General features: G+C 48.7%; 1 pseudogene; it reads left to right on the top strand.

The window, feature by feature from the left end:
- LOC133361256 (zinc finger protein 208-like) overlaps window positions 1-21,616 on the top strand; it is a 74,910-nt pseudogene that overhangs the window by 29,713 nt on the left and 23,581 nt on the right.

The following is a 21,616-nucleotide window of genomic DNA, read 5'->3' as shown; positions in this document are numbered from 1 at the left end:
CTATCGGGGGTGTTTCGGCCTCGGGTGTTGTGTTAATTTCGAGGTCCCTGGCTGTTCCTTGCCTGTTGGGTACGGATTTTTTGGCTAAGATGCCCATTCTAATTAGAATTAATGAAAATTGCATTGAACTACCAGGGGGCCGGAAATTGGCGTTTTTACAGTCCGCCTGGGGGCGACCGGCTCCAGTTGCCCAGGTGCAGGCGTTATCGGAAGTTTCGGTTGATATTCAACCTGGCTCGCAGATGCTCATTCCCTTACGATACCGGAAGCCGGTTCCGGGTCGGCAGGGTGCTTTTGGAATTTTGCTGTCGCCGTCCGCCGCTGTTACGGGCGGATTGGCACTGGTGGGGGCGCAAACTATTGTCCGTCCGGATCAGCGCCCGTTTTTGCAGGTGTTAAATGCGAGTACTGAAAGTGTGTGTGTGCCGGCTGGTACCGTTGTGGCACACGCCACTACGGCGTTTACGGCTCAGAGTGACCTGCCAGACGGGGGACTGGTGGGTGGTGTTTCACACGATGGAGGGGTGGATGATCGTTGGATCGCCGAATTATGTGGGGAAAATTCGGCCCTTTCCGCCGAGCAGCGTTGTGCGATTCATAAATTATTATCGAGCTATTCCGATGTGTTTAGCTCGGACGATTTGGACTTGGGACGCACCTCGCTGCTCTCTCATCATATCGACATGGGGGACGCTGCCCCTATCCGCTTGAACTCGCGTCGGATGAGTCCGGCTGAGCGTGAGCATGTTCGAGGGGCAGTGGAAGACATGTTGAAAGCGGATATTATATCTCCGTCTAATAGCCCGTGGGGCGCGCCTGTTGTGTTGGTTAAAAAAAGGATGGTAAATTGCGATTTTGTGTGGATTTTCGGAAGTTGAATAAAGTGTCGGTGGCAGATGCGTATCCCCTGCCGCGTATGGACGATTCTCTCGACGCCTTGTCAGGGGCTAAGTTTTTTTCAACGCTAGATCTCTCTTCGGGCTTCTGGCAGCTCCCCCTTGACGAGCCCTCGCGGGAAAAGACAGCTTTCCGTACGCCGCAGGGGTTATTCCAATTTAACTGTCTGCCGATGGGGTTGAATGCAGCCCCTGCCACTTTTCAGAGATTGATGGAGTTGGTATTGACGGGGTTGCAGTGGGAGACATGTCTCATTTATTTAGATGATATTATTGTCTTCAGCCGCACATTTGATGAGCATTTACTGCGGTTGGAGGCTGTATTTGCCAGAATGCGTTCTGCTAATTTGAAATTCAAGCCTAAGAAATGTCATCTACTGCAACGCTCCGTTCGATACTTGGGACATATTGTTAGTGCGGACGGGGTGGCCACGGATCCAGAGAAAACTGCGTGTGTCCGGGATTGGGCAACCCCGGCCACGGTGGGGGATGTGCGTCGGTTTTTGGGGTTCGCCTCATATTATCGGAGGTTTGTTCCGAATTTCGCTACTATCGCCAGGCCTTTGCATCTCCTTACTGGAAAGGGGCATAAATTTGTGTGGGGACCGCCGGAGGAGGCGGCGTTTCGGAGCCTGCGCGATTTACTGGCTACTGCACCGACGTTGGATTATCCGGATTTTGAACATCCCTTCATTCTGGATACTGATGCGAGTGACACTGGTATTGGGGCGGTGTTGTCCCAGTCAAAAGGTGGTGTTGAGCGTGTGGTGGCGTATGGGAGTCGAGTTTTGTCTCCCGCGGAAACCCGTTACTGCGTCACTCGCAGGGAACTTTTGGCTATTGTGTTTTTTCTCCGCCAATTTCGACCGTATCTGTACGGTCGGTCGTTTATTGTCCGCACGGACCATGCGGCCTTGCAGTACGCTCTTAAGATGGACCAGCCATCCGGACAATTGGCGAGATGGCTGGACACGTTGCAAGAATTTTCCTTCCAAATTCACCATCGGAAGGGTGTGCGTCACGCTAACGCGGACGCACTGTCCAGGTTGCCGCAACAATCCCCTTGTGCGTGTGCGTCGGGGACGCATAGGTGTGGACCGACTCAGCCCCCCCTCAGCCTGTCGCGCTGGCGGTGGATGTTCTCGAAACTCCGCTTACACCGGGACCGGTTGATGGGGGACCGGCTGACGGGATTTTGCGTCTTCCAAGGTCTGTGTGGATTCGGGAGCAAATGTTGGACGATTCTTTGGTGTCGTTACGAAAACGAACGGAGAAGGCGGGTAAGGAAGTCGGTGCGGGTGGTAATTCGGAAACTGCTCTCCGAGATGGGTTACTGATGTGGAGGGAAGGGATACAGGAACACTGGCGTCTCGTTGTGCCTGCGTTATTGCGGTATGAGTTGATTAGATCTTTGCACTGTGACACACTTTTACACCTGGGGGTGCAGAAAACCCTATTGACGCTGCAACGAGACTATTATTGGCACGGCATGACGACGGATGTCGTCGGTCACGTTCGCGCGTGTCCCGATTGTGCCCGCCGTAAACCGCCTAAACATCCATATGTTCCGCCGATACAATCGATTCAAGTATCTCGGGTTAATGAGCTGGTGGCGTTAGATATTTTGGGACCCTTTCCGCCATCCGCTAAGGGAAATAAGTATTTACTGGTGGGGGTGGAGTACCTCTCTCGCTGGCCGATGGCCTGGCCTTTGCCTGACCAGTCAGCGGCGTCTATCACTGACGCCTTTCTATTTGGGTATGTAATGGACAAAGGGGCGCCGGAGAGGCTCCTTACAGATCAAGGACGTAACTTTTCGTCCAAATTGTTGGGGGAGGTGTGTGCGGCTCTTGGAACTAAAAAGATACGGACGTCCCCCTACCACCCGCAAACGGATGGTATGGTGGAACGGTTGAATCGGACTCTGTCCGCCATGCTGTGCCATACAGTCGGGGAAAATCAATCTGATTGGGATTTGCATATCCCTGGGGTGCTTTCGGCATATCGCATGACGCCGCACGCGGCTACTGGATACTCGCCGTTCTTCCTTATGTACGGCCGTGAGAATGTGCCGCCGATTAATGAGCAGTTGGGAACCGGCGCGAGGGGGCCTGTTAAGCCTCTTCCTGAGTATATTAAGGACAACGTTCGCCGTGTCGCTGAGGCGAGGGAAAGAGCCCGCATGGCTACAGCCAAAGCTCAGGCCAGGAATGAGCGGTGTGCCCGACGTTCGAAAGGGGAGTGCCCCTGGAAAAAGGGGGACCTGGCCTGGCTTCATTGCCCACAGGTGCGGCCAGGTACCTCTCCTAAATTACATAGACCATGGCAAGGTCCGGTCCGCCTCATTGAGGTTCCCAATCCACAGTCGGCGCGTGTTCAGGTTGGTTCGCGGCGCTGGTTCGTGCATACATCCCGGTTGAAGCCATACATTGCCCCGCGGCCGGATGCGTCATCTCCCGAAGTTGCCTTGCCGGGGTCTGTTGCTGCCGACTCGCCCTTGCCTGTGTCTGCTGACCTTGCGAGAGCGCCTGTCGTACCCCTCACAGACAAGCCGGCCGTGACAGCGCAGGGAGGAGGACGTTCCGCTCGTGGGACGCCGACCGGAGCCGCAGAACCCACGGGACCTGCAGCTCTTCCTATGCCTCCGCGGACGCGAGTACGGGATGTCTCTGGACTCGAGCGGGACAGTGGCGGGCCTCCAATGGCGACGGAAGAACTCGCTCCCGTCGCCCCTAAAACCCTTCCACGTTCCCGCTCGGCGGGTGGGCTGCCGACCGTCCGGGACGGCCCGGCTACCCGTACTCGCTCGAAATCCCTCACGTTTCGTTAAATTGTGTTGTGTTGTGTTCATTGTTATATTGTTCTTGCATGCTTCGTGTTTTTTTTACATGTTGGTCTTTTACACCCGCATTGCTTATCAGGTTGCAATTCAGCCGAGGTCGGCTGGATTTTCTTTATGGGGGAGGGTGATGTAATGCGGGCGTAAACGGCCCTCCGGAGGTGACGTCGTGAGGGGAGGAGTTAGGTCACGTGGGGGGAGAGGGGTTGAGCTATAGAAGGAGGGGAACCGGAAGAGGATAGAGAGTGACGGGGAACCAGGAACAGAGGGAGGCCACGAAGGGCGAAGCGGAGTGTGGCGAGATCGCCACGAACACGGGGGGAGCGAGGATCGGCACCGTTGGCCAGCGGTGACCGACCCGAGGCAGCGAGGAGGCTGCAGTCAGCAGCGGGGCTGCACAGAGAGTCGGCAGCGGGTCTGCATACAGTGGCAGCCAGAGGGTCTGCACATAGGGGTAGCAGCGGGAGTCTGCATAGGGGTAGCAGCGAGTCTGCAGGGAGGAGGTTACGGTAGATGAAGCAGAGAGTCTGAGGGAAGAGAAAGGAAGCTATAATAGCAGTGAACAGCCGGGGGGCTACAAATACAGAGTTATAACAGAGTGCCGTGTGGGAGAAGACGAGAACCCAATAAAAGACACGAAGACAGAAAGAAGTGTCCGAGTCCTTTTATTACACATGTACAGTGCAGATGAATTGAATTACCCTACAGTGGCAACGAACGACTACTTCGTTCGCCGCACTATTCTGACGCCGACCAACGCCGCTGTGCAGCGAGTGAATGAGGCTGTCGCGGATCGCCTCAGAGAAGCTCCACAAGTGTACCTGTCTACAGATTCGGTTGAGGATGACGAGAGAGCAGGGTCAGCATTCTTTGAGACAGAGCTCCTCAACTCGGTGAACATCAACGGGGTTCCGCCACACAAGTTGATCCTAAAGAAAGGCATCCCAGTGATGATGATGCGCAACTTGAACCCGGACGCTGGCCTGTGCAACGGAACACGGTTTCGCATCGTGGAAATGAAGCCACACGTCATTCGCGCGACTATCATGACAGGAACCCATAACGGTAAGGAGGTGTTGATCCCTCGGATCATCTTCATCATTGACGACGACACGAAGGACTTCCCATTTCCACTTCGGCGCAAGCAGTTCCCCATTGTCCCAGCCTTCGCGATGACCATCAACACGGCGCAAGGGCAAACTGTTCACAACCTGGGATTATATCTACCAACGCCATGCTTCTCGCACGGCCAACTGTACGTGGCACTATCGCGAGTCACGGCAAGATCCAACATCAAGGCGCTAATTGAAGGACCTGACGACGAGGAGGAAGACGGAGTGTACACGAAGAATATCGTGTATCGCCAGATATTTGAATAAGTTGCATTCTATATTTGAATAAGTTGCATTCTTTAATGTTGTCGATTGAGCGTCTCATAAAAATACATATAACCTCACAAAAATAAACATAAAACAATCACCAAAACATGTATATTGTGTCCAGCCACTTTCAACTCTCCACCAACTAAGTATATACACACCGCCCGCGAAGCGGGCGGCGACTGCTAGTAGTCGCTTTAAGATGTTTTCTCGTTCATTTTTTTGTTTGTTGCGGTTGCATCCGATTCAAGAGCCGAATGGCTCACAGGGCTATACCAAATAAATGAAACTGAAACTATTATTTTATTTATTTATTTTACGTGACTTTACCGAAAGAACCAAATAGTATCCTGCTTAAGTTTTAATTTCTCCTCACCTGGCTCGCTACTTTGAAACATTGTTTTATTTTAAATTTTGACGTTTATTTTTTCATTTGTTACCAGGCCACGCCCGCTTGAGCTGCTATACCGCTCTTGTTTTCAGAAGCGACCTGCCCACAACAACAACAAGGTGAGGCTCGTCAACAGCGTGGCGGTGTTCACTCTGGACGCGTGGCGGTGTTCACTCTAGACGCGTGGCGGTGTTCACTCTGGATGCATGGGGGTGTTCACTCTGGATGCGTGGCAGTGTTCACTCTAGACGCGTGGCGGTGTTCACTCTGGACGCGTGGCGGTGTTCACTCTGGACGCGTGGGAGTGTTCACTCTGGATGCGTGGCAGTGTTCACTCTAGACGTGTGGCGGTGTTCACTCTGGACGCGTGGCGGTGTTCACTCTCTGCATGTGGAGTGGGGACAACCGGGAGATCCGGAGGGAAATCCACGCGACCACGGGGAGAGAGAGAGAGAGAGACGCAAACTCCAAATATACAGCAGGCATCAGGGTCGGGATCGAACCCACGACTTCCTGTATGCCAGGATAGGTAGTTAACGTCTCACCATAGAGAGAGAGAGAGAGACACGCAGCCTCTGCTGTGTTGGTTGATCCTCAATGAATTACTTGGTGGAGTGAGGAAGCATTAATACTGAGCGGATGAAGGTGGCCAAGCATGGGTCTGGACACACCACCACCTGTGAACCATGTCACTGAAAAACCCTGAAAAATTGATTCTTGTAAGAAAGAAAAAAGCTGAAAGAAATCAGTTTAACTAAATCGGATGTTTTTCACTGAAGGAAATTTAACCTTAACCCACTTCTATGTAATGTCGATTTTGGCAACTCGGGAAGGGAATGACGTGGAAAGCTGAATATAGTCGTGTTCACTTATAAATTCCAGACAGCATAAGCTGTGAACATTTCATGACGCCAGAGCTCAGCGTTGGAGAATTTTTGCTGCTTCACACAAACAAACATGTAATTTCTGCTTTATATTTACGATAGCAGTTGTACCCGTTCTTCACACGGATATGTATTGAAACTCCGAGAAGCCAATGGCTTCTTCGGCCAGGAGCGAAGTGCCACCTAAAATCTCCCGGCACGCTGTTAACAGCTCTAGAAGTACGGCGCACGAAGAGCCATATGGTAGGGGTAAGCGTTGCATGGCGCTTAACTCAGGTGTGTTGCGGATTGACGCCACACACTCTATGGTCATTTCTCCCCCCCCCCCTCCCAAAATACAAAAGTCTATTTTTATAGTTATTACATTGTGTACAGTATGGAACCTACCCACATGCCAAATTTCAAGTGTGTTGCATGTTGGGAAGTATGCAAAACATTTCGAACAGACACACATATCCACACATTTCCCTTTTATCTATAGACTAGCTTTACTACCCGGCTTCGCCCGGGACTTGGATTTTTGTTTTGGATTAAAACAGTGCCTACGTGGAGTGTTTGGGGGGGGGGGTGACGTCAGCAAGCACACTGCGTAACGCTGCCGCATGCGGGTGTGACATCACAGATGTGATGACAGATGTGATGTCACCGCTCACTTGCGTGCAAAATATATGCATTATTGCTCCCCCTCCCCAAAATACAAAAGTCTATTTTTATACTTCTTGCATTGTGTACAGTCTGGAAGCTACCCACATGCCACATTTCAGGTTTGTTGCATGTCGGGAAGTATGCTAAACATTTCGAACAGACATTCACACACTTCCCTTTTTTATATATAGATAAATCAGCATTTTGCGACCGCCACCGTGTGGCATATTGTTATGTGCCAGGGACTCTTGAGAGGACAACAGTCCAAGTCCATAATTTGCAATAAGTAACAGCAAAGCAGTTACAAGCGACTTGCAGAATTGTGCGCAGTTGCGTATACAGTACACGGCTTCCCTGAAGGCAAACACCTTCAGCGAGCGCGATGCCGAGGTTCTTTCTAACTACTCCTTACTTACTAACAACTCCTATCATTTTTTATTGCTGCTGGAGGTGTTACCCCCCCACCCCCACCTGAAAATCCTGACTCCGCCTTGTGCGACAGTATGAAGTTTGTATTTGCAGTAAAGTCTATTAATTCTTGAGCACGGAGGTTATATCAAAACGGTAGTTTATTTTTGTTTTCCTCTGAAACTCTTTGTAAGAATGGAGTCAGGAAGTTATCACAACACATGTGCAGCTGAAGTCGGAACTGTTCATCACAGCAATCAAGGACATCTGTGCCTGGCTTCACACCTCTAAGTTGTGATTGAACATTCATTTATGCATTTGTGCATAACACAAATTGTATTATTTTCAACACCCTTTGCTTTGTCAGCTAAATTTAGCTTTCATAAACATTTATTTTGAAGCCAGACAGCCGAAATTGTGTGCTCGGAGTTTTGGGTTAACATTAATTTTGAAGATACCAGGGCTTCCAGGCATTTTATGACCATTCGCACTCTCATTGTGTGCCATATACAGTCACACGTGTAAGTCACGTGTGACAGTATATATGCATTGATACTGATGTATAGATGGTGTGGATATATTTTTCTGTCTGCAGCTGTCGCTTCCTCTGCATAATTTGTCTGATGGAGCAAAGGCAGTCGGCGCAGCTCGGTACGACAAGGCATCAATGCGACCGGTGTGCATACAGCACGGATCATATTGAACATTTTACACAGCACCATAGAACTCACACAGGAGAGAAACCCGTCAAGTGCAGTGTGTGTGGGAAAACGTTTGCACATTCATCTACTCTTGTAAAACACCAGAGAACACACACGGGAGAGAAACCCTTCAAGTGCATTGTGTGTGGGAAGGCATTTTCACAGTCAGCTACTCTTGTAGCACACCAGAGAACACACACGGGAGAGAAACCCTTCAAGTGCAGTGTGTGTGGGAAGGCGTTTGCACATTCATCTACTCTTAAAAAACACCAGAGAACACACACGGGAGAGAAACCCTTCAAGTGCAGTGTGTGTGGGAAGGCGTTTGCACGTTCATCTACTCTTGTAACACACAAGAGAACACACACGGGAGAGAAACCTTTCAAGTGCACTCCGTGCGGGAAGGCGTTTTCAGATTCATCTTCTCTTCATGTACACCAGAGAACACACACGGGAGAGAAACCCTTCAGGTGCAGTGTGTGTGGGAAGGCATTTGCATGTTTTCCAAATCTTCAAAGACACCAGAAAACACACACAGGAGAGAAACCCTTCAAGTGCAGTGTGTGTGGGGAGGCATTTTCACAGTCATCTACTCTTCATGTACACCAGAGAACACACACGGGAGAGAAACCCTTCAAGTGCAGTGTGTGTGGGAAGGCGTTTTCAGATTCATCTTCTCTTCATGTACACCAGAGAACACACACGGGAGAGAAACCCTTCAAGTGCAGTGTGTGTGGGAAGGCGTTTGCACATTCATCTGCTCTAGTAGAACACCAGAGAACACACACGGGAGAGAAACCCTTCAAGTGCAGTGTATGTGGGACGTCGTTTGCACATTCATCTGCTCTTGAAAGACACCAGAGAACACACGGGAGAGAAACCCTTCAGGTGCACTCTGTGCGGGAAGTCGTTTGCACTTTCACCAAATCTTCAAAGACACCAGAGAACACACAAGCATCAGAAGATCCACCAGGAGTGCAGTCTGAAATCAGCTTGTGAAAGTCAAGGTGCCGCAATGAGCCCATCGCTTATGAAACAAGAACCGGAAGAAAATCCCAGCTTGGACACTTTTAAAGGTATTGAGGTGACATATGAAGAGGTGAAGGTGAAATGTGAAGAAGTGATGGTGAAGAGCGAAGAAGTGAAGGTAAAATGTGAAGATGAAGATTCATCTCCAAAATCGGACCTTCACATCGATGGAGGCAACGTAAAGCAGGAGGAGAATTCTGACTGTGAGGCAGAGCGAGGCAACTCCCAGCAGTTTGTGGAAGTGGAGGTGTGGGTGGACTTCCTCCAAGACAATACAAAGTCAAATAGAGACCCGGCAGATGTGTAAGCCAGTGACGATGTCACTCCAATAGATGCACCTTTGTCACAGGCCTTTAATGACAAGAATGAAGTTGAATACTAAATTGCTAGGTTCAACCTGCAGAGTAAGAGTGGCCAGTCTTTGTGGACTTGTGGGTTGGGTATGTCTCTAACCAGGAGCGAGAGCCAATAAGCTCGCAAGCATTCCCTTTGTTCTAATAATTGCATTTATATGATGCTTGCTTAATCGCCCCGGCAACTCGGAGTTTTGTATCGTATCTCGTTTCAAACACTCGAAGAGCATCCCCAAGTAGCAGCTGCCCCTGTGTGGCACAAGGTGGTGGCCCTGCACAGGCCTGCATGTGGACAAGAGCCTGCCAGTAGGGGCCGATGGTTGATGTGACATCTTAGTTGTGGAGTTTGTAGGTAATGTTTAAAATTTGCTCAATTTTGACCCAGACGCCAGCATGCAATGGCCTCGTTTTGAATGGCGTAAAAGTATGTTTTACATACACTGTTAAGCAGACAGTAATTTTTTTTTAATATCTTGTTAATACGATGTAACCTGATGCAGCATCTTTCAGTGCAGTAATTACATTTTGTTAAAATGACTCAATCATTTTGAATAAATACTTGTCTTTTTATGTGCGTACATGTGTAATGGTAATAACTACTCGCTGTTCGGCGACCTGCGAGAGAGCACCACCTCCCTCGGCAAACGGTTGGGGTCAGGGAGATGTGAGAGCGGATCGAAAACACAGTTTTCCCACTCGGTAAACAGTCAGGGTCAAATGAGGTCATGTAGGATCCAAACGCCAGATTGGGAAGAACCAATCAGAAGGTTCCACAAAGTTGCCTGGGATTAGATAAGCCCAGCCACGAACCAGTATAAAGGCCAGAGCGCTGAGAGCTCTGGGCAGTTCTGCCTACACAAAGACTCAAGCTTTCTGATAACAGATAGGACCCTGGACCAAGCCTTCCAGCCCTTGTGAGGGCTAAGGTGCTGAGCGACCAGAGGTCTGGGACCCACCGAGCCAGCGGTGGGTCAGTGAGCCTCCCCTCGGTTCCAGCCGGAGGACGCTACGTTAGCAGGGAGATTGTGATAGCTCCTGCCAAGTCCGGAGGCTGTACCTCCTCAGGGTAACCGGTAAGGGGACCGTATACCCCTTGTGTGTTAGGGACTGTGTTAAGTAGACAATAAACAGTGTGTGCCTTAAGAAGTTTATTCGTCCGTCATTTACAACACAACACATGTAACATTTTGTCTGTAAGGGTCAAACATTGAATAAGTAATGTTAGTGTGTGTTTTGGAGTAACCTGTACAGATAACTCAGGTGAGACCCGTTCTTGTGATACAGTTTAAGGGTAGTTTTGTGTTTTCAGGAAGCATCTCCCTCTGGAGCAACTTATTGTCTTTGCATTAGGGAGCACACTCGGATCATTTTCAAGGCATACCACTCAAAAGTTACGAATAGGAGGTACATTCTCTCCAACTTGAATTATAATTTGGTATTACGTGTTGACACAAATTTCGTCTAACTTGGACTAGAAATGCCCCTTGCTGATTACCGTCTGGATGTCCGTAACTATCGGTTGAAGCAAGCCCGGCTGCTCTTGAGACGCTGTGCACCAATAAGGGTCCACAGGTGGCTTGCACTAAATCAATGATGCACTCCCAGAAGGCTGTGCTAGTTATAGTTTGTGTAAAACATTCCTTTGTTTCGTGGAGAGATCGATAAATGAAAGATGTCGTGTCTGCTGATCTGCTTCATAGCAAGGAGGTAATTATAAGAGCACATGTGAAATGCATTTTTTGTACAGATTTGTGTTCGGTTACAAGGCAGAGCACATCTAGTAGATACATTCTCCACAACAACACTCATTCGAATTTTGCATGACGTCTTATATGTTGGCGAACTAGGACAAGAAATGGTCTTTGCCGATTAACGTCTGGATGTTCACAACCATGGGTTGAAGCAAGCCTGACCGCCTGCGGCGTCCCTCAAAACCATTTACGGCTTTGGGCCAGGAAAGTCACCCGATGCTCCGTTTTGAAGTTTTAAAATGAAACAACTTTGAATTGTATTATGTTTTGAATTAGATCATTGTGTTTCTTCTTATGAAGCTTATATCATTTTACATCTGGAAGACTTCATTGAAAACGACATTTCGTGTGAATTTTCTCAAGTCGTTAAGTAGATGGCCTTACCGGGGTTCGGTTCGATGCGGACTTTCACCTGGTTGGGATCGTGGGATGGAGATAAGGCGACAGAGCTGGCCGTGCCAGAAGAACGCCGTCTGCAGATCGATTCCAACGCGATTGAAGGTCTGTCCCTGCTCCTCCGTCGTTCATGCAGGGGGCGCATAGGTTTGCAGCGCCCCCTGCATGAAAACGACGGAAAGTGCAGGGTTCATCACATGAAGTGCGCTTATATGATTTCTCGCAGGAAGTACCTGGCCTTGCCCGGCCGAAAAAGACACACACATGGACTTGGACACACAAACATCGACCCACACACACAAACACATCTACTTACACACAGACATTCGCTTCAGATACACACACATGGAGTTACACACGCAAATCGATGTACACACATACAGCGACTCTCACACACACACACGTCGACTCTCACACACACATGGACCTAAGCACACATATGGCTTTACACACATATCGACTAAGAGACACACACATGGACTTACACACATGAACCCACGCACATATCGACTTACACACATGGACTCACACACACATACATATGTTGAGGTGCAAATGACGACGCAGAGGCAGCTCTTCAGTTAAGTGCTTGCGCCAGTTATTTATTAAGGGTTTTGGACAACTTCTCCAGGGGTAGGGGTCCTTCACACCAACCTTCACTCTGTTCCTGGCTTGGCTAGCTCCAGGGCCATCTCTCGAATTGGATCGGGGGTTCAGCCAACACCGACCGATCGGGGAGAGTAGCACCTTCTATCATATAGCCGACTTCTCTCCAAACTCGCTGAGCTCTTCTCCTGGCTGGCTCTTCAACCGTTCTCTATCCTGGGCTCCCACAGTGACCCTGCTTTCGTCATGGGGTCCCCCTTAAGTACCTAGAGGAGACGTGACATCATCGCCTCGCCCAGCACGTATGACGTCACTTCCCATGACATCGCACTGGACAGCGAGCATGACGTCACATCCCCATATTACTCTACACAGACTCACACATTGGCCTACACACACATACGGACTCACACAGACATGGACTTTAGATACACACACATGGAGTTACACATATCGACTCACACAAACACATTGACTTACACAAACATGGACTAATACACACATATGGACTAACACATACACATCGACGTACATACACACATCAACTGACACACATAGACACACACAGTGACTTAAATGAAGCCATGCACACACATGGACTAACACACACACATGGACTAACATGCACACTTGGACTTACACACACATCGACGTACACACACAGACATCTGGCGTTGCCCGGGCAAAAAAAGACAGACACACCGACTTACACACACACACATGGACTCACACACACACATCAACTTACACAGCAATCCCCCATGATGCCACAGCTAGAGCAATTTTCTCTGGCGAGCATTTGCGAGGAGCAGTTTCAAAAAAGGTCTTCCCAGTACTGGCAGGTGCATCAAGGATAAAAATGACTCGATTTGTAGTCTCAATGTCTTCCAAGATTTCCGTGTAGGCTTCTATTTGTGCATCCATCAGCTTTGGTTAATTTTCCCAAAGAAATGTAAGATTCTGTCAAGCATAATAGCATATTTCACTAGGATCTCTTGAGCAAGGGCATGCAGGTTGTCCCTTTAGGGTGTTGGTAGTCCCATAGACGTGAAGTATTTTCCAGCAATGTGCAGTTTGTTGTGAAGGAGGATGAGGGCCTGTTTGAAGATGACATCAGAAAAGTTGACGTCCAGGTTTGTATTTTGTTATTGAGCTCCGTGGAGGATGTCCTCACTCATGCCCTCTTTGTATTTTTGCCAGTCCCATGGGGTTAGATGGGCTGCAAACTTGAAGAGTCATGCAGAAGAGCAATGTCAATTGGAAAGGGGACTGACCAACAGAAGCTTCTGTCATAGCTTTATGAATATGGTGATCATGCGCAAGAATTGCACGAAGATTGCAAGCTTCCCTGTATGCTTGACAGACAACTCGTTCCACTGTTTATATGTCTTCGAAAGATTTGTGCCCTTTGGCAACATGGAGAAGCATTGGGAGAAAGTAGCACTGCTGATTGCTGGGATGAACTGTGTAGACTCGTCCGAAGGCATCTGATTCACCGTCAGCAGCACTTCGCTTCCATTTTTTTAGTAGTCCATGTATAGTAGGAGGGAACTTAATGGTAGAGCAGGTTGACAGAAAATGGGTCACTTGGGCACAAAACCAAGAACGCCATAAGGGTGGTATCTTGTAGAGCCAGGGCCTGTTGTTGGGCATTTCCTTTGGTGACGTAGATGCGTTGACCATTTTGGAGGTGAAGTGCCAAATGGACGACTGGGGGAATGGTCATGGATGGGGAAGCCAAAAATTAAGCAAATGGCCTCATTGTTGCTGATGTATTTTGCTTGGAAAAAAAGTTTTGGGTCATGCACACTTTGCCCGTCTGTTTTGTAAGGCAAAGAAAACCATGTCAGACCCTTTTTATTTAAAAATTTCATGGTGAAATTTCCCACTTTTTTACGTAATATATAGGGTACTAAGGCTAAGCACACCGAAGGATTGCACTTTTGTTGAAAAATTACGCTGTAAGAATTTGGCCATTATTGGCCAAAAACGGCATAGGTTAGTTTGCCGATTTTCTATATTTGGACGTGAACATTTCATCATAAAATGTACCACTTTTTATCTAATACATGGCATACTAAGGGTAAATACAATTGATGAATGAACTTTTTGTTTAAAAATAAAGCTTTGAAAATTTGGATTATTTTGGTTAAAACTGGCATAAGTAATAATGCCGATTTCCTGTTTGGGACGTGAACATTTCATCGTGAAATTTTCCACTTTTAATCTAATACATAGCATACTAAGTCTAAATACAATGGAGCAATTAACTTGTCGACAAATAAAGCTGTGAAAGTTTGGCCAATTTTGGCCAAGAACGGCATAGGTTAAGTATGCCGATTTGATTTTTTTACTTCAAAATTTCATGCATGAAATTCCCCACTTTTTAACGTAATATTACTCGGGCTAAACACAACCAATGAATGCACTTTTCGTTGAAAAATAAAGCTAAGAAAATTGGGCCAATTTTGCCAAAAAACGGCCTAGGTTAGTATGGCGATTTTCTTTTTATGGACGTGAAAATGTCATCGTGAAATGTCGAGAGCCAAGCCACAACATCTACAAAGTGCTGCTCACAGCGAGTAGCACCGATGGAGGTCGTCACGGCACACGAGGGGGTGGGTGGCCAGCACCACGCCCGGCCGCCTTTGTCTCCCTAGTGGCGATGTTGACACACCACACCGGGTACTCGTTTGAGGCTGAGTCGAAACTCGCTCTCTTTATGGCAACAAACTTGAACTCTGACCCCGCTCTCTGACGTCAAACGCCAGGGGGAGGTGTTCCTCGCTAGTGACGTCATGTCACCCACCCCCGACCACCGCGCTCTTGAGCGTGACGTCATCTCTGCTCGGCCGCTGCCGATATCTGTCCCAGTGCCAACCCTTTTTTGGGCAAAGCCACGCCCGGTACGTGGCGGCTCATTAACATAATGTATCGTGAAAGTCGTCGCGAGTTGAGAGCCGCTCATTGTGGGAGGAGAGTGTCATCGTATCCGCAAGTGACGTCATGTCACCTGCTGCCGCGTGACGTCGCGAGGGACCAAGAAGTTGCCGCTCCGCCCGTGAACTGAAATCCGAGGTGAGAAATTCTCATCGCGGTTGTGGTGGTGGTTGTTGTTGTGGTGGTGGTTGTTGTGGTGGTGGTTGTTGTGGTGGTGGTTGTTGTTTATTGAGTAGCAGCGAGCATGGAAGCGATGTCCAGGTTGGAACTTATCAACGTGGGGCCTTGCCTCCTGCCCTCGCCTGATCGCGTTTGCTTTAATTATCTCGCTTAAGTTGAATTTGTCTTGACCCGGCTCGCCACTTTGTAACTTAGTTTTACTTTAAATATTAACATAGTTTTTATTTTTACCAGGCCAAGCCCGCTTGAGCTGCTATACCGCTCTTGTTTTCAGAAGCGACCTGCCAACAACAACAAGGTGAGGCTCGTCAACAGCGTGGTGGTGTTCACTCTATACACGTGGTGGTGTTCACTTTAGACGCGTGGTGGTGTTCATTCTAGACGCGTGGTGGTGTTCACTTTAGACGCGTGGTGGTGTTCATTCTAGACGCGTGGTGGTGTTCACTTTAGACGCGTGGTGGTGTTCACTCTAGACGCGTGGTGGTGTTCACTTTAGACGCGTGGTGGTGTTCATTCTAGACGCGTGGTGGTGTTCACTTTAGACGCGTGGCGGTGTTCACTTTAGACGCGTGGTGGTGTTCACTTTAGACGCGTGGTGGTGTTCATTCTAGACGCGTGGCGGTGTTCACTCTAGACGCGTGGTGGTGTTCACTTTAGACGCGTGGTGGTGTTCATTCTAGACGCGTGGTGGTGTTCACTTTAGACGCGTGGCGGTGTTCATTCTAGACGCGTGGTGGTGTTCATTCTAGACGCGTGGTGGTGTTCACTCTAGACACGTGGTGGTGTTCACTCTAGACACGTGGTGGTGTTCACTCTGGACGCGTGGTGGTGTTCACTCTAGACACGTGGCGGTGTTCATTCGAGACGCGTGGTGGTGTTCACTCTAGACACGTGGCGGTGTTCACTCTAGACGCGTGGTGGTGTTCACTCTAGACGCGTGGTGGTGTTCATTCTAGACACGTGGTGGTGTTCACTCTGGACGCGTGGTGGTGTTCACTCTAGACGCGTGGTGGTGTTCACTCTAGACGCGTGGTGGTGTTCACTCTAGACGCGTGGTGGTGTTCACTCTAGATGCGTGGTGGTGTTCACTCTGGACGCGTGGCGGTGTTCACTCTAGACGCGTGGTGGTGTTCACTCTGGACGTGTGGTGGTGTTCACTCTAGATGCGTGGTGGTGTTCACTCTAGACGCGTGGCGGTGTTCACTCTAGACGCGTGGTGGTGTTCGCTCTAGACGCGTGGCGGTGTTCACTCTCTGCATGTGGAGTGGGGACAACCGGGAGATCCGGAGGGAAATCCACACGACCACGGGGAGAGAGAGAGACACGTAAGCTCCAAATATACAGCAGGCGTCAGGGTTGGGATCGAACCCACGACTTCCTGTATGCCAGGACAGGTAGTTAACATCTCACCACAGAGAGAGAGACATGCAGCCTCGGCTGTGTTGGTTGATCCTCAATGAATTACTTGGGGGAGTGAGGAAGCATTCATACTGAGCGGATGAAGGTAGCCAGGCATGGGTCTGGACACGCCACCACCTGTGAACCATGTCACTGAAAAACCCTGAAAATTTGATTCTTGTAAGAAAGAAAAAAGCTGAAAGAAATCAATTTAACTAAATCGGATGTTTTTCACTGAAGGAAATTTAACCTTAACCCACTTCGACGTAAGGTCGATTTTGGCAACTCGGGAAGGGAATGACGTGGCAAGCTGAAAATAGTCATGTTCACTTAGACATTCCAGACAGCATAAGTTGTGCAAATTTAATGATGCTAGAGCTCAGCGTTGGAGAGTTTTTGGTGCTTCACACATACAAACAGATGTAATTTCTGCTTCATATTTAAGATAGCAGTTGTACCTATTCTTCACACGGATATGTATTGAAACTCCGAGAAGCCAATGGCTTCATCGGCCAGGAGCGAAGCGCCACCTAAAATCTCCTGGCACGCTGTTAACAGCTCTAGAAGTACGGCGCACGAAGAGCCATATGGTAGGGGTAAGCGTTGCAGAGCGCTTAACTCAGGTGTGTTGCGGGTTGACGCCACACACTCCATGGTCATTTCTCCCCCCCCCCCCTCCCAAAATACAAGTCTATTTTTTATAGTTTTTACATTGTGTACAGTATGGAACCTACCCACATGCCAAATTTCAAGTGTGTTGCATGTTGGGAAGTATGCTAAACATTTCGAACAGACACACGTATCCACACATTTCCCTTTTATATATAGACTAGCTTTACTACCCGGCTTCGCCCGTGACTTGGATTCTTGTCTTGGATTAAAACAGTGCCTACGTGGAGTGTTTGGGGGGGGGGGGGGGTGACGTCAGCAAGCACACTGCGTAACGCTGCCGCATGCGGGTGTGACATCACAGATGTGATGACAGATGTGATGTCACCGCTCACTTGCGTGCAAAATAAATGCATTACAGTGATCCCTCGTTTATCGCGGTTAATGGGGACCGGAACCCCTCGTGATAGGTGAAAATCCACGAAGTAGGATTGGCCCCCCTAGGAATTTCCGTATATGTGTGTGTGGGTACCAGAATGTTTAAAATATGTATATTTATACTTTATATATATATTTTACTTAAATCTATTTAATTATAAAACCTTAATATTATACATTCACTCTCTCTCTCATACGATACGTATTATGGTGTTCTACACTCACCAGTTAATTTCGAACACAACACTAAGATACGCGAGACACAGTTGACAGCGTGAACGAGAGTGGCGAGATACAACAAGGGAAGAAGCTGGGAGAGGATGCGATGATGCGCAGCCAATCAGCTTACGGGATACTGGTCATCCACTCGTGCTCTCATTCGTCGCTCTCGCGCCGGGAACCAATCACGTGCCTTGTCTGAGTGCCCGTGGGTATGTACAAAGCCTCTGAGAGAGTTTCTCTCTTTGTCTGGCATCCTGGGAAACCGTTTCTCTCGGGCATCACGATGAAACAACGCTGCTTTCCGGAATACGTCTGCCGATATGGCGGTATTTTTTAATTAAAATTTTTCGATGAATATTTTTGAAAAATCCGCGATGCACTGAGGCCGCGAAACTTGAACCGTGAAGTGGCGAGGGATTACTGTATTGCGCCCCCTCCCCAAAATACAAAGTCTATTTTTATACTTTTAGCATTGTGTACAGTCTGGAAGCTAACCACACGCCAAATTTCAAGTTTGTTGCATGTCGGGAAGTATGCTAAACATTTCGAACAGACATTCACAAACTTCCCTTTTTTATATATAGACTAGCAGTTGCCGCCCGCTTCGCGGGCGGTGTGTATATGCTTGGTTGGTGGGGAGTTGAAAGTGGCTGGACACAATATACATGTTTTGGTGATTGTTTTATGTTTATTTTTGTGAGGTTATATTAATTTTTATGAGACGCTCAATCGACAATATTAAAGAATGCAACTTATTCAAATATAGAATGCAACTTATTCAAATATCTGGCGATACACGATATTCTTCGTGTACACTCCGTCTTCCTCCTCGTCGTCAGGTCCCTCAATAAGCGCCTTGATGTTGGATCTTGCCGTGACTCGCGATAGTGCCACGTACAGTTGGCCGTGCGAGAAGCATGGCGTTGGTAGATGTAATCCCAGGTTGTGAACAGTTTGCCCTTGCGCCTTGTTGATGGTCATCGCGAAGGCTGGGACAATGGGGAACTGCTTGCGCCAAAGTCGAAATGGGAAGTCCTTCGTGTCGTCGTCGCTGATGAAGATGATCCGAGGGATCACCACCTTCTTACCGTTATGGGTTCCTGTCATGATAGTCACGCGAATGACGTGTGGCTTCATTTCCACGATGCGAAGCCGTGTTCCGTTTCACAGGCCAGCGTCCGGGTTCAAGTTGCGCATCATAATCACTGGGATGCCTTTCTTGAGGATCAACTTGTGTGGCGGAACCCCGTTGATGTTCACCGAGTTGAGGACCTCTGTCTCAAAGAATGCTCACCCTGCTCTCTCGTCGTCCTCAACCGAATCTGTAGACAGGTACACTTGTGGAGCTTCTCTGAGGCGATCCGCGACACCCTCATTCACTCGCTGCACAGCGGCGTTGGTCGGTGTCAGAATAGTGCGGCGAGCGAAGTAGTCGTTCGTTGCCACCGTAGGGTAATTCAATTCATCTGCACTGTACATGGCATCGACAATCCTCTTCAACCCGAGTGGAACGGGCAGATGACTGCCGTCCTCATCTCCGTCGATGTCTGGGTCGTATTCAGGATTGTCGATCACCATGGCACGCGGAGTCTTCATGCAATCTGGACCGAGGTCTGGATAAACTTCATGCCTACCCTCTCCGACTTCCAAAAGAAATTCTGAAAAGGCAGCCAGTTCTGCGGCTGATTCTTGGTTCTCTGCGCACTGGACTCTCATGTTCACAGTCAGATGAACTTGCATCCACAGTATCAGCTGGTGTTCCTTTCTTGACAACTGGAAGAATCTGTCGAAAGTCACCGGACAGGACAACCACTTTGCCTCCAAATGGTTCATGCAGATTGTCCAAAATATCGCGAAGCGTGCGATCCACCGTTTCAAACGCAAACCGGTGCGTCATTGGGGCTTCATCTCAAACGATGAGACTTGCCTCCTTGATAAATGCTTTGAGCTTGGACTGTTTGCGAATGAAGCATGTGGATATGTTCGTCGGTTTCAAAGGGATCTTGAACGTGGAATGCGCGGTACGGCCGCCTGGAAGCAGCAGCGAGGCAATGCCGCTGGAAGCAACAGCAATCGCAATCTCGCCTTGAAGACGTATCTTCGCCAGCACATGGTCGAGCAGCGTGGACTTCCCCGTGCCGCCGGGACCATCGATGAAGAACAGCTTTTGATGGGGTTGACTGTCTTCGACTGAGCCAACAATTTCGTCGTAGATTTCTCTCTGGTTCGTGTTGAGTCTGTCAGCACGTTCTACGATGTCTTGTAGCTCGTTTCTATCATATCCTTCCAATTCGCGGCGGATATGGTTGTTTTCGAGCAGCGAGTCCAAGACCAAGTGTGGGTACTCGGAAAGCTGCGGGAGGTCGTCAAAGTTCGACAGAGCCATCCTACCTGCCGTGAGGAACTCGTGGAGGCTGTGAAGGCTCTTGAACTTTAGCATTTCGTTTATTTTCTTTGATGCTGCTAATCCTGCATAATGCACGGGCATAAGTAGTACAAATCACATACCTGCATTTCCCATAAATATGCTAAATTCCTCTTGATATGCACATTTTATTGTCAAGGCGCCTTTTCTCCCCATTCCAACCCAGCTTATATAAATGCTCCAAGCAGGTGTGCTGTTTCATTCAGACGCTGTCGCCTCGACAGACCTGGTTTCCACCTGAGGACGGCTGCTTGCGTTGTGGCCGAAACGTCGTGAGAATTATTTTATTATGTTAAATTTTTTTTATTTTATTACTTCCCTTCTACGTGACTTTACCGAAAGAACCAAGAAGATTTACCATTTCTTCTTTATTGGTCAGCTGGCGGTACTGGTACTCGTAATCGCGAGCCAATTCGTCGTAGAATTTATCCCAGAGAGCCTTCGTATCTGCTGGCATGGAATACAGCAGAATCGTAGCGAAGAGTTGACGGAGCTGGTACGGAATCTGAAAGAGCGAGGCTTCTTCCAGCCACGCAACCCATTCGCGATCGCTCTCAAGGTAGCCTGCTCGCATGGCTGCTTCCAGCGGTTTGTTTTGTTTTATTTTATTCGTAACGCACCATCCATATGCGCTCCACCATGCCCTTGCATCGCAAAGACACAGCTCCGGTGTGCTTCAGCGTGTGCGCCATCCACAGTGACATTGGTCAGCAATCGCACCGTTCCGATCGCACACAGGTTGGCCCCTGCATCTTCCGTCTGTATGTACACACACAGACAGATGCGCTATGGGCCACCTATTTTTTCTCATATTAAAATGTATTTTGTTGGTGTGTTTACGTATTCCCATTGTGGGTGTTTTACGCATGCATCAGATTTTTGGGTTCCTCACATATGGTATCAGAGGTGTGGGTCCCTCTCAATCGAACAATAACGGGGATCGTTTCAGTTATGACAGCTTGCAGATAGAAACATTGCATGATCGTATACTAATAATGACAGAATTAGTACCCCAGTGGAGGGCATCCCCCACCCGGCGCTTTTTACCGGTACTGTGAGACTTACAAATCCAGACCTCTCCTCCTCTTGAACCGTTCACAATACCCTGTGGTAGTACCATAATCAT

Source organism: Lethenteron reissneri, chromosome 72 (assembly GCF_015708825.2).
Source record: "Lethenteron reissneri isolate LAM-NWPU_2019-01 chromosome 72, ASM1570882v1, whole genome shotgun sequence".
NCBI lineage: Eukaryota > Metazoa > Chordata > Hyperoartia > Petromyzontiformes > Petromyzontidae > Lethenteron > Lethenteron reissneri.
This window is presented reverse-complemented; position numbering and strand designations above follow the sequence as displayed.